This window comes from Podarcis vaucheri, assembly GCF_965113315.1.
Source record: "Podarcis vaucheri genome assembly, chromosome: 11".
NCBI lineage: Eukaryota > Metazoa > Chordata > Lepidosauria > Squamata > Lacertidae > Podarcis > Podarcis vaucheri.
In genome coordinates this window covers 16516313-16536368 of record NC_138749.1, presented here as the reverse complement: position 1 = coordinate 16536368, position 20056 = coordinate 16516313, and positions in this window count along the sequence as shown.

Here is a 20056-nt window from a genome sequence, read left to right as displayed (position 1 = left end):
AGATGCTTATAGGAAGCTCAGAATGAAGGCATGAGTAAAATACAGTGGTATCTCAGGTTAAGTACTTAATTTGTTCCAGAGGTCCGTACTTAACCTGAAACTGTTCTTAACCTGAAGCACCACTTTAGCTAATGGGGCCTCCTGCTGCTGCCGCGCCGCCAGAGCCCGATTTCTGTTCTCATCCTGAAGCAAAGTTCTTAACCTGAAGCACTATTTCTGGGTTAGCGGAGCCTTTAACCTGAAGCGTATGTAACCTGAAGCGTATGTAACCTGAGGTACCACTGTATTTAACTTGAGAGTGGCAAGGCTAGTGGAAAGGCTGGTTTCAAATCTCCATTTAACCATGAAGCTCACTGCATGACTTGGGGACACTCACCCTTCCACACAGCCTTAACTGTGGGTTGTCGTATGGATAAATTGGGAGGAAGCATGTGTACAAAACCAGAGCTCCTTGGAGGAAGGGTGGTATTAAAAATGCAACCCCCTGGCTCATAGGAAGAACCTATGAAGTAGCCTTACATTCCCCTAGTTCACATGTAACAGTAAACCGTGGTTTTTAAAACTTCCATCCACTTTCTTCCTCCTTACGGAGGTACTCAAAGAGACCGATAGTCAGAATTAAGGCAACAATTATCCATATAACTGAAGTTATAAAATGTAGAATACAACAGTTGCAATGGAAAGTAGAAAACTTGTCAATAAATAGTATCTAACACTTCAACAGCAACAGAATTAGCAGTCTAGTGATATGTGAACAAGCTTCAACAAGCTTCCAGCCTTCCTCCCACGCAACCATGAAGAGGATTCTGCCAAATTTAGTTTTCGTTTTTAAAGGATTGTGGCTCAGCGTTCTACTCAAACCAGGGCTTCTGACTAAAAGCAAACTCTGACTAGTTTAATAAGCCATCTCCATCGTGCGTCCCATGCTCTGTTCTCTCCTACTCACACATTCCCTGCCAATGTATATAAGAACTTTCATCTGTTTAAAGTTCCTTTCTAATAATAAATCAGTCAGTAGTAGGTGCTTGATTGGAGCCATCCTTTTGTCTGATTTTAATCTCCTTTGGATGCCAATAATAGTTGCTGGCTTGCCCCTGCTGACCATCTGAACCCTTCTGTTCTCTCAGAAGGAATCAGCGACACAAGCCAAAGCTGGGGATTTCTTAGGCAAAGGTAAACAGGAAAGGATCTCGTTCTTTTAATTGAACTAATCTAATTAAGGAACAGCAAGGGACATTAGGGGATTGCCAAAAAAAATCAGCAGAAGGCACATTCTCTCTCCCTCCCCCCCGTTAACCCTTCAGTTATCTGCTAAGCACTACAAACAGATTCAGTAGCAAGGATTCCTTTGCAGTGTGCACATACAGTGATACCTTGGTTTATGAACTTAATCCGTCTGGAAGGCCGTTCTTAAACCAAAGCATTCTTAAACCAAGGTGTGCTTTCCCATAGCAGTGGGGGACGCAATTTACAAATGGAACACACTCAACAGGAAGCGGAACGTGTTCTGCTTCCAAGGCAAAGTTCACAAACCAAAACACCTACTTCCGGGTTTGCAGCGTTCTTAATCCAAGTTGTTCATAAACTAAGCTGTTCTTACACCAAGGCACTACTGTACTACAAAGAATCTAGAATAAATCTATAAAAACCAGAATAGGAGCTGAAACATCCGGAGTTGCATGCCACCCGAGTCTCCAAGCAGTGTGAGATTCCAGGTGTTCCAGGTCTTTACCCAAGGTCCATCTTTCCTTTTGGAAATAAGGCACAGCGGAGACTGTGGTGTCTTTATGATATATAGTTTATTTACACCTGTGGGTTAAACCACATAGCCTAGGGCTTGTCGATCAGAGGGTCGGCTATTTGAATCCCCGCGACGGGGTGAGATCCCGTTGCTCAGTCCCTGCTCCTGCCAACCTAGCAGTTCGAAAGCACCTCAAAGTGCAGGTAGATAAATAGGTACCGCTCCAGCGGGAAGGTAAACGGCATTTCCGTGCGCTGCTCTGGTTCGCCAGAAGCAGCTTAGTCATGCTGGCCACATGACCCAGAAGCTGTACACCGGCTCCCTTGGCCAATAAAGCGAGATGAGTGCCACAACCCCAGATTCGGTCACAACTGGACCTAATGGTCAGGGTTCCCTTTACCTTTACCTTACAACCTCAGCCTATGATGGAGGGTTTCAAAGCATTAACACCCCAGGTTGGTCTTGTTTGCCTCATAGCCTCAGCCTTGGATTCAAGCAGAAATCAGCCATGCCTTTTCCCCTGCCTTTTCCAGCCCGCAGCTTTTGAAATCATCTTCTAACTCCCATTAAACACATTTTCCAACTCTAAACTCTGGCTTTTGTCCATGACAAAATGAGTGGGGCCCTTCCTCACAGCTGGAGGAGGACCCCCACTCATTTGCAGTCCGGCACAGAGCCCTCTCTCCTTGGCTTCCTTAATGGCTCATTACCTTTTCTTTCTTATACTATACTCGTCTTGCCTCTCTCAAAATTAAATATATGATATTACAGAGAGAACCAAAAGATGGTGCTGTTTGAATACTGGAATGCTCCTAATGCTTCTCTGTCCAGCAGTGATCACTACTGAAATACTGAAGAACACTGAATATTGAAATTAGAAATATAATAAATCAAATCAAATCAGGCATTATGTGCATGTGTATTTAATAAACTGAACAGAGTGAAAGTAAATGAGTCATGGGGCTGCAGAGAACTTAACAGGGCTTGGATTAATTTTTGTTTCCTATTTTGTTAATGTTGTTAATATTGTTGGGGGAGGCAAGGCTGTTGAGTGTTGCTGCTTTGTTAATAGTGTTTTAGAGGCTGCAATTGTTCTGCTGATGATTTGTTAATTGTTCCGTATGATTTATGCTGTACTTAGGATGTTATTATTATTTATTGTTTGTAAGCTGCTTTGGGATTCCTTTGAATTAAAAGAGGCGTGGAAATATAATAAATCAAATCAAATCTATTGACTTAATGCTCAATGAATGAAAGTGTCAGATATTTCTACTTCTGGGAAACGAACAGTGTGATCTTATGCATGTTTAGCTAGGAATACGACCCACTATGCTCAATAAAACTTGCTCCCGCATATGTCGAATCTTCCTTCCTGAAGTGTCTTGCCGCCTGCGCTCTTTCTGCTGCCTGATGTCCTTGTTTCCTCTGAGTTGTTCCAGCTCCTTATCTCTTGTCCTTCAGATTGCATGCTTGTTGAACTTTGGGTCAGTTTATTCAGGTTTAATGACTCTCCACTGCATGTTTCCATTTGCAACAGCAGGGAGCATTCAATATACTCCATCCTAACGGGGTTGATTTTGGGTCAGTTGCCGGATTGCCAAAGGAATGATTAAGCTGTTTGCAGCAAGTTTTTTTTCTTCTCCCTTCTTTTTACGCAGGATTCTGTCGCGTTTCCCTTCCTTACTAAGTAGCAACATCTGCCAACCAACTGTGAGCTGGGGGCAGCATAACCCTGTGTTTTGAACTCAGGTAATCTTTTTGTGCAAAATCCAGTTACTATTGTGTTTTATAAAAAGGAAAGCTGGAAAGCAAAATTCAGCAGCAGTAGCATTTTAATGTGAAGTGTTTTGAACTGCACAACCCACACAGATATGCAAAGACTCCAATTGGCTAAGCTCAGCCACAGCATGCCATTTCCCATGCTGCTAGGCCACCACATGAGGAGGGAGCCAGAACTTGCCTTCTCCACAGCCACCCACCACCCGCACCAGGGCAGATGAGTGGTGGCAGGGCGATGACAGTGTCGTTACTTGGAGTATCAAATCCAATGTTATTTTAAAATTATTATTCTGGAAAAATCGCCTTACTTTGCAAGAGGAAATGGCCATCTTTTGCTTGACAGTATTTGTGCAGTGTTGGGATGGGGGATATTGGAATGTGTCTGGCTCCTTTACTTGGGAGCCGGCCAGTCCTACTGACTAAACTGCCCCAAAGTCCTGTCTGTCCATTCTGGAAACAAGGTCCCATTGTGAAAATATTTTTTTGCAAAAAATCACAATGAGAGATTGAATTCCAGTTCTCAAGCCAACGCCGTTTTAAAGCAAACCGCAGAGGGCCATGAATGGAAAGAACAGCGAGATGGAGTTCCACAGTGCCAGAGGGCGACAGGCCTTCTGATGTCTGTCCGTCTGTCTTGTCTGTCTGTCTGTCTGTCTGCATTATAGTGCTGGTGCCAATCACATGCTTCTTATTTGCATGCGGGTTCCTGTAAACATCAGGTGAGTGCAGCTAAGCATGCACACACCTGATACCTACTGAAGTTCACAATCTACAACATCTGTTCTTCTTCTCTGCTTGCTTGGTCAGCAGACACTCTGTGCAAGGCCAACATTTGACGCCCTTCCCCTCAGCCATCACAGTGCCAGCTTAATCCAGGGTTCAGGAAAAGGTGCGAGGTTCTGGCTGTTAGAATTCCTGCCCCATGATTGCAGTCATGGGATTGTTGTCTATCACATGATGGTGTATGTTTTCATTCCACAGAGTGGGAAGTGATGTTTGTGTTACTGTGTTCCGTGAAGTGGGACTATTGTCCTTTGCCCATTTTCTCTTTGCTGTCTGATGCTAGAGAGAGAGGGAGCCATATTGCAGTGCTCTGTGTGTGCTTATATGCAAATAAAGTAGATTAGCCAAAATGCTGAGTTGCTAAGGTCTGTCATGCAAGATGCGCAAATTCTACGGATCCCTAAGTGTGTCTGTTGGCATCGGTCGCTGTAATGTTCGGTCTGAAGAAAGCTTTTAAGCTCCTGAACAATCGACCAGGAGGGAGGGAACATGCCAGCTGGGCATGTGTCTCTGCCAGGGTCCTACTCAAGTGTAGGACGTGCTCCTGACACTGGCAGGGTCCTCCCACCTCTTTCCCAAAACCCAGTACGTGCTTGTCTGGCTTTGGGAAGGTGGTAGGAGGACACGATGACCCTGTCAGAGCCTTCGCGACTCCTTCCTGGGCAACTGCTTACCAGGCTTTGAGAAGGCAGCCTCTTGGCTACATGTCCATGCAGCTCCACCGCTCTCACTGCCCTCAATCTGCCCCTGTTCCCGGTGACAGTGTGTATGGCACTGCAGGAGAAAGCAGCTAGGTGAGACAGACAGACAGGACGTCCAGGCCACCGACAAGCAAGCGCTGCCAACTTAGTCTCAACCCTTATAGGTCCTAAAACCTCACTGAAGGAACTTAATAACAACACAGCTATATTTGGAGGGCTTGCAGCCTATCTGAAGGGAGGATGAGATACAGCAGAGGTTTTCAACCTTTTCGAGTCAACGGCTCCCTTGACCAACTACATTCTTCCTGTGGCATCCCTGTGGGGCTCAGGAGCCCAGTTATGTCACCCCTTGCCTGCAGAGCTGGCAGCCTCTTGCCCGTTTTTGAACCCCCACCCTTGTGGAGTGTTCCCTCAGCCTCCTCTCCTCTCCGCTTTCCTTGGGAGTCTTCTGGGCAGCTCCTGCTGCCACCTCTGGTCTCTGAGCTGCCCCCCTCCACCCCAAAGAAAGGTGCCTCCTCACACTGCCCCACAGGGGCCTGGGACGTGTTTGTCCATTCCCAACAGCAAGGGGCTGGCTAGCGGACTGGCTGGCTGGACTCCCTTGCCTGCCTGCTTGCTTCCTTACTCCGAGGCCACCTCAGCTCCTGGCAACCAGCATCCTGTGGCCAGCCCCAAAGGCACCATTTGCCTGTAATAATATAATAATAATAATAATAATTTATTATTTATACCCCGCCCATCTGGCTGGGTTTCCCCAGCCACTCTGGGCGGCTTCCAACAAAATATCAAAATACAATAGTCCATTAAACATTAAAAGCTTCCCTAAACAGGGCTGCCTTCGGATGACTTCTAAAAGTCTGGTAGTTGTTGTTCTCTTTGACATCTGGTGGGAGGGCGTTCCACAGGGCGGGTGCCACTACCGAGAAGGCCCTCTGCCTGGTTCCCTGTAACTTGGCTTCTCGCAGCGAGGGAACCGCCAGAAGGCCCTCGGCGCTGGACCTCAGTGTCTGGGTAGAACGATGGGGGTGGAGATGCTCCTTCAGGTATACTGTAGAGCTTATAGCCAGGGCTGCTGCAACAAAAAGTTGTGCAAGACTTTGGGAAGCGGAGATGCAAGAGAACATCGGGGGGGGGAGGAAAGAGGGATAGAGGCCAGTGTTGCCCGCGGCACCCCGACCATCATTCAAGGCACCCCAGGGTGCCATAGCACCCTGGTTGAAAACCACTGAGATATGGTATGATGGCCGAGCAATCGGCAATGTTATTTTTGTTTGTGTGTGGTGGTTTTGAGCTTATTATTTTAATTGTACATTGCACTTACTTTGATTGTGATGGTTTTGTAGTTCATTTGGGTACCATTTGGTAAAGGGTGGGCCATAAATTACCATTGTCATCATTGCTGATGGGGCACCATACCCTCCAACATTTCTCCAATGAGAATAGGGATGTCCCATTCCATAATGATAATTTTTACTATTTATACCCCACACATCTTACTGGGTTGCCCCAGCCACACTCTGGGCAGATTCATATATATATATATATATATATATATATATATATATATATATATATGGTTTTGGTGTCTTCGGGTGTCTTCCCGTGTAAGAGTCGGGGTGTCTGGGCGACGTTTCGACGAGGTCTCACTCGTCATCTTCAGGCTGGTGCTTTCGGCTTCTTGTTACTGGAACAGAGCAGAATCTGGTGTTTGAGTTCCTATAAATACTGTTGAGGGGTGTGGTGTATAGCCTCCAACGTTCTGGGCAGAGAGGAAGTTCCTAGATTAGTGTGCCTTTTCTTCTTTTGTTCCTTAATTACTTGAGGGATATCTTGAGTGATTTCATGAGTGATATTCTGAATACCACTGGGTGGGTCATTAAGTGTAGATTAGTTGCTAAAGCTTTCGTGTCTTGACCTCTTGAGCTTGTGAAGAGTTTTTCTGAGAAGATGGCTGTGCTGCATTTAGTTGTGCTCTGGCTTGGCTTCGTGTATAGGGGCGAGCTGTAATTTTGTGCCTTGTGCCAGCCAGATCTGTGTAGGGATTGCAGGGGGGTGCAGCATCCGGAGGTGCCACTATAGTTTGGCTACTGGATGGAGTCTGTAATATGTCTGTGGAGAGGGTCTGGGTTTGGGTCTGGTGTGGTTGATTGGTGACGGCGTTCTGTGTGCCTCTGGTTCTGGTGTCGGTTTTTGTGGGGAGGGCTAATTTCCAGATGTCAGGCAGGCGGGACGTGTCGTCACGCTTGTTCATGTTGTGAGGGTGTTTCTCTATCTCGATGGCTTCCATGATTATTCTCTTGTGGTGATGTTCCATGTTAAAGAGCAATTTGGAATATGCAAAATTAATTTCGTGTCCTGTTTCTTTCATGTGTTGGAAAAGAGAGGAAGTTTTTTCTTCTTTTTTGACGGCATTCTTGTGTTCTGCGATACGTGCATTTATTCGTCTGTTTGTTTGTCCAATGTACGTGGCTGGGCAGACTTTGCAGGGTATTTCATAGACCCCTTGGTTTTCGAGCTGGATTTTGTCTTTTGGGTTTCTGAGGATATTGGCTATTTTTTTGGTTGGTGCAGAAGGCTGTTTTGATATTGTGTTTATGGAGGATTTTGCTAATTTTGTCTGTAGTGCCCTTGATATAAGGAAGGAGGGCCATGCCATTGTTTTCTTCTGTGTCTTGGTTTTTGGGGGGTGTTTCTTTTTGGATTAGCTTCGTAACCTTGTTTTTCTGGTATCCATTGGCGATTAACACATTTGAGAGATTCTGTAACTCAGTTGTCAAGTGGTCTTTGTCAGCCAGGCGTTTGGTTCTGGAGATGAGAGTCTTGGCTACGGAGTTTATTTGTGCAGGGTGGTGGTGTGATTGTGCATGTAAGTAGCGGTTGGTGTGTGTTTTTTTTGCTAATTTTGTCTGTAGTGCCCTTGATATAAGGAAGGAGGGCCATGCCATTGTTTGAGTTCCTATAAATACTGTTGAGGGGTGTGGTGTATAGCCTCCAACGTTCTGGGCAGAGAGGAAGTTCCTAGATTAGTGTGCCTTTTCTTCTTTTGTTCCTTAATTACTTGAGGGATATCTTGAGTAATATCTTGTAATTTGGCCACACGGGAAAGAAAAACTAGATAGCTTCCTCACACATCTCAACAGCCTACACCCCAAAATACAATTCACTATGGAAATAGAAGACAACAACAACCAACTCCCCTTTCTTGACGTCCTAATCTACAAAAAACCTGATGGCTCCCTAGGACACACTATCTACCGGAAAAAAACACACACCAACCGCTACTTACATGCACAATCACACCACCACCACCCTGCACAAATAAACTCCGTAGCCAAGACTCTCATCTCCAGAACCAAACGCCTGGCTGACAAAGACCACTTGACAACTGAGTTACAGAATCTCTCAAATGTGTTAATCGCCAATGGATACCAGAAAAACAAGGTTACGAAGCTAATCCAAAAAGAAACACCCCCCAAAAACCAAGACACAGAAGAAAACAATGGCATGGCCCTCCTTCCTTATATCAAGGGCACTATAGACAAAATTAGCAAAATCCTCCATAAACACAATATCAAAACAGCCTTCTGCACCAACCAAAAAATAGCCAATATCCTCAGAAACCCAAAAGACAAAATCCAACTCGAAAACCAAGGGGTCTATGAAATACCCTGCAAAGTCTGCCCAGCCACGTACATTGGACAAACAAACAGACGAATAAATGCACGTATCGCAGAACACAAGAATGCCGTCAAAAAAGAAGAAAAAACTTCCTCTCTTTTCCAACACATGAAAGAAACAGGACACGAAATTAATTTTGCAGATTCCAAATTGCTCTTTAACATGGAACATCACCACAAGAGAATAATCATGGAAGCCATCGAGATAGAGAAACACCCTCACAACATGAACAAGCGTGACGACACGTCCCGCCTGCCTGACATCTGGAAATTAGCCCTCCCCACAAAAACCGACACCAGAACCAGAGGCACACAGAACGCCGTCACCAATCAACCACACCAGACCCAAACCCAGACCCTCTCCACAGACATATTACAGACTCCATCCAGTAGCCAAACTATAGTGGCACCTCCGGATGCTGCACCCCCCTGCAATCCCTACACAGATCTGGCTGGCACAAGGCACAAAATTACAGCTCGCCCCTATACACGAAGCCAAGCCAGAGCACAACTAAATGCAGCACAGCCATCTTCTCAGAAAAACTCTTCACAAGCTCAAGAGGTCAAGACACGAAAGCTTTAGCAACTAATCTACACTTAATGACCCACCCAGTGGTATTCAGAATATCACTCATGAAATCACTCAAGATATCCCTCAAGTAATTAAGGAACAAAAGAAGAAAAGGCACACTAATCTAGGAACTTCCTCTCTGCCCAGAACGTTGGAGGCTATACACCACACCCCTCAACAGTATTTATAGGAACTCAAACACCAGATTCTGCTCTGTTCCAGTAACAAGAAGCCGAAAGCACCAGCCTGAAGATGACGAGTGAGACCTCGTCGAAACGTCGCCCAGACACCCCGACTCTTACACGGGAAGACACCCGAAGACACCAAAACCTGCATATATATATACCTGCATATATATAGTAACAAGAAGCCAAAACCTGCATATATATAGTAACAAGAAGCCGAAAGCACCAGCCTGAAGATGACGAGTGAGACCTCGTCGAAACGTCGCACAGACACCCCGACTCTTACACGGGAAGACACCCGAAGACACCAAAACCTACATTCCTGTACCCGTGAAAATCTACGAAAGCATATATATATATATATATATATACACATTAAACATTAAGAAAAACTTCCCTATACAGGATTGCCTTCAGACAGCTCAGGGGTCAGATAACTCCATACCTTCCAACATTTCTCCAATGAAAATAGGGGTGTCCTAAGGAAGGCTTCTCTAAATCAGGGGTGTCCCTGGAAAATAGGGACATTTAGAGGGTCTGGGGCACTGGCTCAAGAGAAATGGCTGGGGGGCAAACCCCACCCCCACCCCTGGGATCTGTCACCAGACCCTCGGTGTGGGACGCTGTCTCCGCTCCCTCTTAAACTTACTCCGCTCTTAAACTATCCTCCTTGGCAACCTGGACGGCGAGTTCTTAGGTAAGTATTATCATATTATTGGGGTTTTTTTTTATAAGGTTCCTGTCTAAAAGGGTAGAAGCGGTGAGCGAGGTCCCAACTAAAGAAAAATGGCAACTTAAGCTGACAGAATATGTGCAGCTTGCAGACTTAACATACAGAATAAAAGAACAAGAAGAACACACGTTTAGAGAAGATTGGAAAACGTTTATTGAATATATGGGGGAAATTGTGTACACTTGAAAACATTGGCAGCATTAAGATAAATTCAGCAGTGTAAATACATTTTGATGGATGCAATAATGGAATACTGAATGGTTTAGTTTTTTGTAAAATACGTAGGGATTTGTGATATGCAAAATGAGTATTTTAAACTGTAAAACAGAAAATGTAATAAAAAATATATACAAAAAAGAATTAGCAGCCTACTGTTTATTTGTGCCCACAACTGGATTGCTTAAGAGTGTGTGTGTGTGTGTGTGTGTGTGTGTGTGTGAGAGAGAGAGAGAGAGAGAGAGAGAGAGAGAGAGATCTGTGGTTTATACATTTGTTTAGAATTACCTTACCAGAAAACCACTGATGCGCATTGTCAACACAATGCTGTTGAAACCAGGGCAAAAGAAAATGGCATGTTTCTCATAAAGGCCACTGGATTCTGTAATCATTTCATTACATAATTAGAGGGGGGAATCAATGTTCTTGGATCAAGCTCAGATGCCTAGTGACCTGCAGCCAAAAATGGGTTTATTTTAATGTACAACATTCTTGTGTGCAATTTTGCCTAATCTACACATTGCTGCAAACAATTTCTTCTGATATAATGCATTTTGGTACATTGTTTTAACTTATAAATACATTTCCCCCCCCCCTGCAAACTGGCCCCTAATTTAAACTTGTGTGTGTATTTGGGTTGTGCATCACAACATATGAAGAAGTGTGCATTTTAAAGGGCAGTTTTGCTTCACGCATTTTAGTGGCGGAGGAACTCAGGCCTGTGGATCTATTTGGGCACAGCACAGGTCCTAGTTTGGTCCATGAGGCTGTTCCCCACAAGACATGCTCACCTGCCACAGTCACCTGACTGTGATGTTAACATATGAGAGTGCTGGAGGTGAAATAGTTAAACAGGTTACCCAATCAGAACCCGGGGGGTGGAGTCAGAGGGACTATAAAACCAGCTCTGGGAAGGGCTAAGGGAGAAGTTTGTTGGGAGTTGGGTGGTTGGTTGGAGTGGGAGTGAATTGGGATAGAGTCTGTGGGTAGGTTGAGTTAGTGTAGCGAAATAAGCTGAGTCAGGAACAGTTAGGGGCTAGGAAGACAAGTAAATATCTGAGAGGTGGTTGAGTGAGTGAGAGCAGGTAGCGGAAGTTATAGGTCTGTATAGGTACCCCATGATTGTAATTGACCGATACCGTTTATGAAACCACACACTTGTTAAACTGCAATAAATAAACAGAAGTTTATGTTCCAATTTAACCCTGACTGGACCCAGTATTGTCCCAGGTAGGGCCTGGGTAGTGGCAGCGAGAAATAAAGTGGTGGCACAGGGATCAATAGACGGTGAAACGTCTGGGGACCCTGTGTGATCGCCACACTGACATCCTAGGGGTAGGTACAGACGCTGTCTCCCTTCCAGCCTCAGTAGATTAGGATCAGTTAGCAGGGATGGGCTTGCAGCAGAGTAGCATAACACACCTTCCCCTCGGCCGACCTTCTGCAACCTGGTGGACATGTTTGTACTACAACTCCCATCAGCCCCAGCGAAAACACCTGAAGGGCACCAGGCTAGGAAAAGCTGCTCTCTGTGTAAATAAACAGAAGCCTGCTGGTTCTAGAAGTGAGCTTTTCTTCTGGGACATCACATATCTTATCCTGTTGTTTAGACCAAAGATACTCCATATGTTGCGTTGAAACATCTAGGAGAGGTATTCAAGTTGCATGCAGAATATGAGATGAAGTCTGGTAAATTTCAAAGGCGCATGAAGTTATTGGAGAATATACTCAGAACTGCAGCCAGAGGGGCTGGAGTACATGTTGGATGTTTTACGTTTTACATTTGTTGCGTTGAGTTCTGTGGTTTGAGATTCGGTTGGTTGGTCAGGGATGCTGATGACACTCCGTTGTGTCTCTCGTTTTCCCACAACCCCCTGAACAGGGCTAAGTGGAGGCCAGTGAAATGAGGTTTGATCCAGACATATTGATGAGGTGTGGCGTGATAATTCATAATTTAGAAACAGTCCCTCAGTGGGGACCACGAGCCAACCCCTTTCTTAAAAGTTAGTAATTTATGGACCTACCCCAAGGTCCATGGGAATGCTGGAACAGAGGAAGTCTTGAGGCTGCTGCACCAAGCCTGTTGATTTACCCATCGGTCTACTGACTCTGCAGATTACTGTTGTGAGTTTGGGGGCAAGTTAGGGTGCATGATGCCTGGCCCCTTTTAATTTCTGGATCAAACAAGTTTAAAATAGGGTTACCAGACACCCCCAGTTCCCGGGGACAGTCCCCAGATTTGCAAATCTGTCCCCGGACAAATTCCGTCCCCGGAATGTCCCCAGATTTTCACATTTGTCCCCGGAAAATGTGGCAGTGGCAGCCTCAGCAGCCCAGAGCCAGCCTGGTAGCGCAGTTGGCTCTGGCTGGCTTCAGGAGCTGCTCGCTGCCATGGTGCCCACCATTTTTCCTCGCTAGCTGCTGACTGACGCTGCCGCCACCACTGCCAAAGAGGAACCGGGGACGTCCGGTGGTACAGATCTCCTGCCCCCTTCCCCCTTTGTTTTGACTGATCTGAGGAGGCTCGGGAGTTGCGGGCGGGTGGCCGTTGCCCAGTTTTTTAAGAAAAACTCTGCGCATTTATGTTTGACAGGGTGCAAAAGAAGGGCTTTGCACCTTTATACAATATGCATGTGTGCTTGGGCCTAGGGGCTTTTGCCTCACCATCCCCACTACTGACTCCCTGTTGCTACTCAGCTTAAAAAATAATAATTAAAAAAATAAGTGCCCCCGGATTCATTGAAAAAAAATCTGGTAATCATAGTTTAAAATCTAACAGAGGATCCCATTGCAGAATTAGCCAGGCAAGGTCCATAAGGTATCTGAAGAAGTGTGCGTGCCCACGAAAGCTCATACCAAGAACAAACTTAGTTGGTCTCTAAGGTGCTACTAGACATTTTTATTATTATTTTTATATATTTCTACTGCATACACCAACATGGCTACCTACCTGAATCAAGGTCCATAAAGGCAAAGGCAAAGGCAAATGGACCCCTGACCGTTAGGTCCAGTCGCGGATGACTCTGGGGTTGCAGCGCCCATCTTGCTTTACTGGCCAAGGGAGCCGGCGTTTGTCTGCATACAGCTTCTGGGTCATGTGGCCAGCATGACTAAGCCGCCTCTGGCGAACCAGGGCAGTGCACGGAAACGCCGTTTACCTTTCCGCCAGAGCGGTGCCTATTTATCTACTTGCACTTTGACATGCTTTCGAACTGCTAGGTTGGCAGGAGCAGGGACCAAGCAACGGGAGCTCACCCCGTCACGGGGATTCAAACTGCCAACCTTCTGATTGGCAAGCCCTAGGCTCTGTGGTTTAACCCACAGCGCCACCCGCGTCTCTAGGCAAGGTCCATGATGGCTGTTAGATATGGATTTTTAATATAGCTTTCTGCCAAAGGGCAAATGGGTGAGGGCCCTCCCTCACCTGGCCAGATTGTGTGTGAGAGACTGGAAGCAGGAAGCAGGCAGAAGCCAGAGAGAGAGAACCATGCTTGATTTCTGCTTGAATCCAAGGACACAGCCGCAGCAAGACCTTCTGAGGTGTTAATGCTGTCTATTGTCATTTCGTGTTCTTGCACTCAAAAGAGTGTGTGTGTGTGAGAAAGAGAGAGAGAGAGATACAGTGGTACCTCGGGTTACATACGCTTCAGGTTACACACTCCGCTAACCTAGAAATAGTGCTTCAGGTTAAGAACTTTGCTTCAGGATAAGAACAGAAATCGGGCTCCGGCGGCGCAGCGGCAGTGGGAGGCACCATTATCTTAAGTGGTGCTTCAGGTTAAGAACAGTTTCAGGTTAAGGACGGACCTCCGGAACGAATTAAGTACTTAACCCGAGGTACCACTGTAGTAGCATTTGCTCCAAATGTCTCTGTCTGTTAGGGATCTTTCCTGTTTTATCAGTCAATCAATATCCCTCTTTTGTCCTCTTTTTGCCCTGTGGGATTAGTTAATCTTGCTAGTGTTGCATTTTTGAGCAGGGAGTAGATGCATCTTCTCTGCAGTGTACATAAGGAGCTCAATAAGGCATATGTGGTTCTCGTCCTCCCAAAGTTAGGCTTCTTCTTGGTCTGACAAAGCCATATTTGGGGGGGGGGGAGATTGTTTTGTCTGAACTGGACCACAGAGCAGAAGATTCAGCAGTGTGTTTCAGGGTGCAGAGGAGGTTGGGGGGGGAGTTTCAAATCTCCCCCACCCCTATTTTTATCTTAAATGCTGGAGGGCATATGCACTGTTTGAACGAAGCATTTGGTTTCAGTTTGGAAAGTTTTAGGGATCTCTCCCTCAGCATGTGGTTACCGTTTAAATTTTATCGGTGTTAAATGTTTGCATTGAACCCCATCAAAATGCTGCCGCGACTTTATACACTTTGCATAATCTGAACCTAAGGCAATTTAAAAACATTTTTAAAGTATTTGGTACAGAGCTGGATAGCACTGAATAAAATTATTGCTTTCTTTCCTCTCTTCTTTTTGGAATAAGTAAGAACCCAACCAGAGAAGTCTGCAGATTATCAAGCTTTTAAAAACCTTAGCATTCCTAACTTCTCAAAAGCATGTTTTCCTCCCCTTTCAGCTGCTTCAGTAAAACCAAGTTGTTTAGGAAATTTGGCATATACTTCATGCATAATAGGGAATGGTTTGTATGCATAGAATGCTGTTGTTTGCCTGAGAACGCAGTTGAACAACAGAAAAACGCTGAGCAAGCGAGACGAGACTTTTGTGTTTGGACCAGCTGTATTTTGAAAGCCAAAGTGCGAGCTTTCGAGTTAACACAGAATGAGCGTTGAAGCAAATGTGCTCTGCAAAGTTATCCTCTGCGATGCTTTATAATGAATGGTACCCAGATATTCTCTGGATCAGAGGTTCTTAATGTGTGCCACCGGCCTTTGCCCTTCCAGGCTGAACTTCTTGCAGGAAGCATTCTGTTGTAGTGAAGAGGATAAGTTGTGGTGTCTGCTTGGTTGTGGGACATGGGGTGTCCACAACTATTTCTCCTGTTTGTAAATCAGGTTGGTGATCCCTGCTTTGAAAAGTTGCCGAATATTCAACCATATTTTTTTGTGTCTTTATTTCTTCATGGTATTTACAAATTGCTCCAGAGGAACTCGAGGTGATGTGTATCTGCAGATTTGACACCTGCAGTTGCATTTAATTGCATTTGTTTTCAGTATTGGATTACTGAGAAGATTTGAGAGCAGAAAAGCACTGGAATCTCCTGTTTGATGCGATCCCCAGATTCAATCCCTGGCAACTCTAGCCAAAAGGATCAGTTAGCAAGTGATGGAGGTACTGGTGAGTTGTTGCCAGCCAGAGTTGACAATACTGGGGAATTTTGATTTCTGTTTTGACTACGATCCCAATGTTCAAACCAAGATCAAACTGTGGTTGGTTTGCCATGGAAATGATTTATAGCCTACCCTTCATTGATACTGATACCGGGGTTGAGTACAAAACAAAATGAATTATGGAACAACCAAACCTATAAAACAAACGTTAAATTCACCAATCCCCAAACAGAGGCAGTTAACAACAGTGGAGAAAACCAAAAAATAGTCACCCACTGTGGTTTGAAGTACACAGTTTGAAGTACAAACCACAGTCTCCTGGTTTGGATGTAACAGGAAACTGTGGTTAAGTATTATATTAGGGTGTGTGAGAAGAGAGAGGAGGGAACATACAGGCACAATTCTCCTTCTTGGTCTAATGAACTGGACTTAAGTTTGCTTCAGAATTCCATGGCCAGTCTAAGATGCATGGCAATCTGCATTTTTAAACTTTGGATCTCCTTTTTGATTCAGAGGCATGAGGGTTGGCGAATAAGTGGAATTTGTGTTGTGTTCTGCCCTTCATGTAGGAACTCACTAGGAGTTGAGTTAGCAGTAGAACAAACTTTATTACCGATGAGGCCTATGAGCTTGCATGGCATAAGAACACCTACTCCAGCCAAGCCACACATCTGAGTCAGCTCTCCAGCAACCAGCCTCTGGGGTCATAGCAGCTTCTCTTTAAGGGCTCACGTGCCAAATATTTGGTTGATAATGCACACATTACAGAGGTAAGCCTGAAATTAATTGGAAGATTACATATTCTCAAGGAAGTTCTCCAAACTGCTTGAAGAAATTCAAAGGTTTATTGTCCAAATTCATCCTTACCCCATGCCTGACATTCTTGATTATGAATCCTGTTCAGTGTAGGAAACAACAATGCTCCAATCCTGTGCAACCAAACTACGTCAGGAAATAGCCTTTTATGCACCAATCCCTTCTCTTACTGGGATTGCATGTGGCCCTGGCTGCAGAATTTTGTGAATCCAACCTGTGCAATTATTTCTCACAGTCATTGTCAGTAAGGCCTCCACAACGGCACCGTGAGAAGAAAACCAACGACTCTCTGAAGTTTGATAGGAAACCTAAGGCATGTGGAAAGAGAACGGAATATGCATCTTTCCATTTCCTGCCTTCTCTTTCTGATTTCTGGCCACATCTTTGCTTGACGTTATTATGTGTTTAGACACAATCCTCTTGCTGTCATCTATCAAATTTCCTTGTCTCCCCCCCCCCCTTTCACTCTGAACTTTGTTCTGTTAATAATAAAGCAGGACGTGCAGTTTTCTGAAAGGGTGGGAGGGGATGGGGAGGACTCAGACGAAGAAGGAATCCAAGGTCAAATGAGAAATGTGTCCCTTTTCTCACCCTTTTTCAAAATGGATCCCAAGATGTTTGGGTGGGTGGGGAGAGGTTTCTGGTATTCATTCAAGCATAGGAAACTTGGATCGCGACACAGAGATGGGAAGAGATCTCTGTACCAGGGAAACTTGCGGCTCTGTGCAGAACACTTCTGTTGTCGTTCATTTGTTGTGTTATTAGAGAAAGAGGGAGAGATCAACTGGCGTTGAGGGAATCTGAATTCACTGGTGGGGAACATAATTTGCACGCACCGTACTGCTGGCAGTCAGAGCAGATACTACTGGGCTGGAATGAACACATGTTTCCCTCAGTCCATATGCTGAGATTCAGAACATCGGGTTATAGGAAGCTGCTTACGCCTCAGTCAGACCCTTTGGTCCATCTACCTCAGTATTGGCCACAATGATTGGCAGCAGGTCTCCAGAGTTTTAGGCAGGGATCTCTCACAGCCCTATCTGGAGATGCCTGGGATCTTGTATATGCAAAGCACTGAGTTGCTGGAAAGGAAGGCCTTGTTTCAGATTAGAGCTGAGCAGATGTCGCCTCGCCAGATTGCCCACGCTATTTGTGGGTGGTAAAGTGAGAGGGTGATTTGCCCAATATTCCAAGGGGAAGGAGGCAAAACTCTCGAATAGTTGTTTTTTCCCCTCAGGAACTTCTCCTCTGAGAAACATTGGCTCACTTAATTTTGAGTGAAACTGTACCTGAAAGACCACCTGCCTTGTATAATAGCTCTGTAGGGGAAATCCAACCCACGGTGCAGCATCCTACAGAATATCAAAGGGCAGTGATCAGAAAGCGGGATTTTCTACCATTGCCCTGCAGTGGCGTGGCGTGGGTTGTCAGCACCCGGGGCAAGGCAAGTAATTTGCGCCCCCTAACCCCTAACCTGCCTCTGCTGCCAGCTTCTTCTTGCTGCTGCCTGGTCTGGTCTGGTGTGGTTCTCTCCCGCGCTTAGCACTGCGCTGGGGGGCCGCTGCACTGTCCCTCCCCCAGATAGTCCCTCGCTCTCTCTCCACACCGCACCCCCTGCACCCCCCACGCTACGCCACTGTTGCCCTGTGCTGTGGAATGCCCTTCCGTTTGCTATGTGTGACAAAGAAGTGCCATCCATCCATTGCCTCAGACATGAGCCCCCAGGCTCTGGTGTTCAGTATCCTTCTTTCTTTGTATTTGTTGTTGTTGTTGTTGTTGTTGTTATTATGAAATAAAAGTAATAATCATAAATAAATAAGAATAAAAATGTGCACCCCACCACCAAGACCATTGTAACTATCCAACCTCCCAAAATTTCAACACCTCTTGCGATGGTTTGACAAATGATTTGACAAGTAGGGCTGCCATATTTCAAAAAGTAAAAATTCGGACACAAAAGTTGAGCTTTGTTGTTGTCATTTTTGAGCTTTTTTCTTTTTGCATTTTTTAATGAAATCCGCCCAAATCTACACATGTGGAAGATGGGAGCTTGCCTACAGGGTGGTTTGATGCCAGTGGAGAATAAGATCAATTTCTTTCCCCTTCTCTTGTGCATTTTTAGGAGTCCTTCTCCTGCTGCTTTTGCTTACCAATTCATTTTGGGGTGCCCTTTCATAGAAGCACCACGACAGAAGAGGAAATGAATGCTAGGGATCTCTGCTTGCAGGGGAATCTGCTCTACAAATATCCCGCTTTTTCCTAAAGAGTTCATTTCGGCAGGATTTCCCATGTACAATACTTGAAGGGCCCTAGGTAGCGTAATGGGTCAATGCACTGGCCTTTCCTCTCTGGATATGTATGATTGATTAAGTTCAGGTCACAGGGGAAGCAGATATGGTGGTCCCCTTTTAACTCCTCATGAGCACAACACCCGGTCACTGCCTGAATGAACTAGAGAAATATGCCACTTCGATTTGGAGATGTTTTAAACTAGAATGTCAGAACTCTGGGTAAAGGGGAGCCCAGAACAGTTCAATTTGCTGTGTTTTTTAAAAAAGGTGTAATAAGTTTTAAAATTTAAAATATTTATATTCTACTTTGCTATGCCTTATAGCAGTGTTTCCCAACCTTGGGTCTCCAGCTGTTTCTGGATTACGACTCCCATCATCCCAGCGGTCTTGGACAATGGGAATCATAGTCCAAAAACAAGGTTGGGAAACACTGCCTTAGACTATACCTTTAAGGCCAGCTCTACCATTAGGCAAGGGCAGAGCCTAGGACTTGCTGATCAGAAGGTTGGCGGTTCGAATCCCCGCGACAGAGTGAGCTCCCATTGTTTGGTCCCTGCTCCTGCCAACCTAGCAGTTCAAAGTGCAAGTAGGTAAATAGGTACCACTCCGGCGGGAAGGTAAACGGCGTTTCCGTGCGCTGCTCTGGTTCTCCAGAAGCAGCTTAGTCATGCTGGCCACATGACCCGGAAGCTGTACGCCGGATCCCTCAGCCAATAAAGCGAGATGAGAGAGCAACCCCAGAGTCGGTCACGACTGGACCTAATGGTCAGGGTTCCCTTTACCTTTACCATTAGGCAGAGTGAAGTGACCGTCTCAGGGGTCAGCTGCTGAGAGTAGCATTGGCCGTTCCTCCTGAGCCCTCCAGCTCTTCCCCTCTACTGAAAACAGGGATGGGTAATTCTATCCATTTCAGATAGTTTCTGAAATGGATTCTATCCATCCGTTTCTCTCCCTTACACGGTTTTCCAATATTCAGTTCTCCACATTTCCAAATCAGTTCATTTTTTTAAAATAGGAAGCCATCATGAAAATGCACCAACATTTAAGTGCAAATTTCCCTGGTTCAGGTCCTGGCAGCTCCCGGCAGGTCAGGGAATGCCACCCAGTCAGTGTGGACAATACTCAGTGAGATGGAGCAATGCTTTGGCTCAGTAAAGGCAGCTTTCTATGTTCCTATGTGAGACTTGAATCCCTGAAGTTAGTCCCACAAGTTCTACGTTATGGGAGAGGGGGGAAATGTTGCTTTCTCCATTTTGCCAAGCCGTGCTTAATTTTAT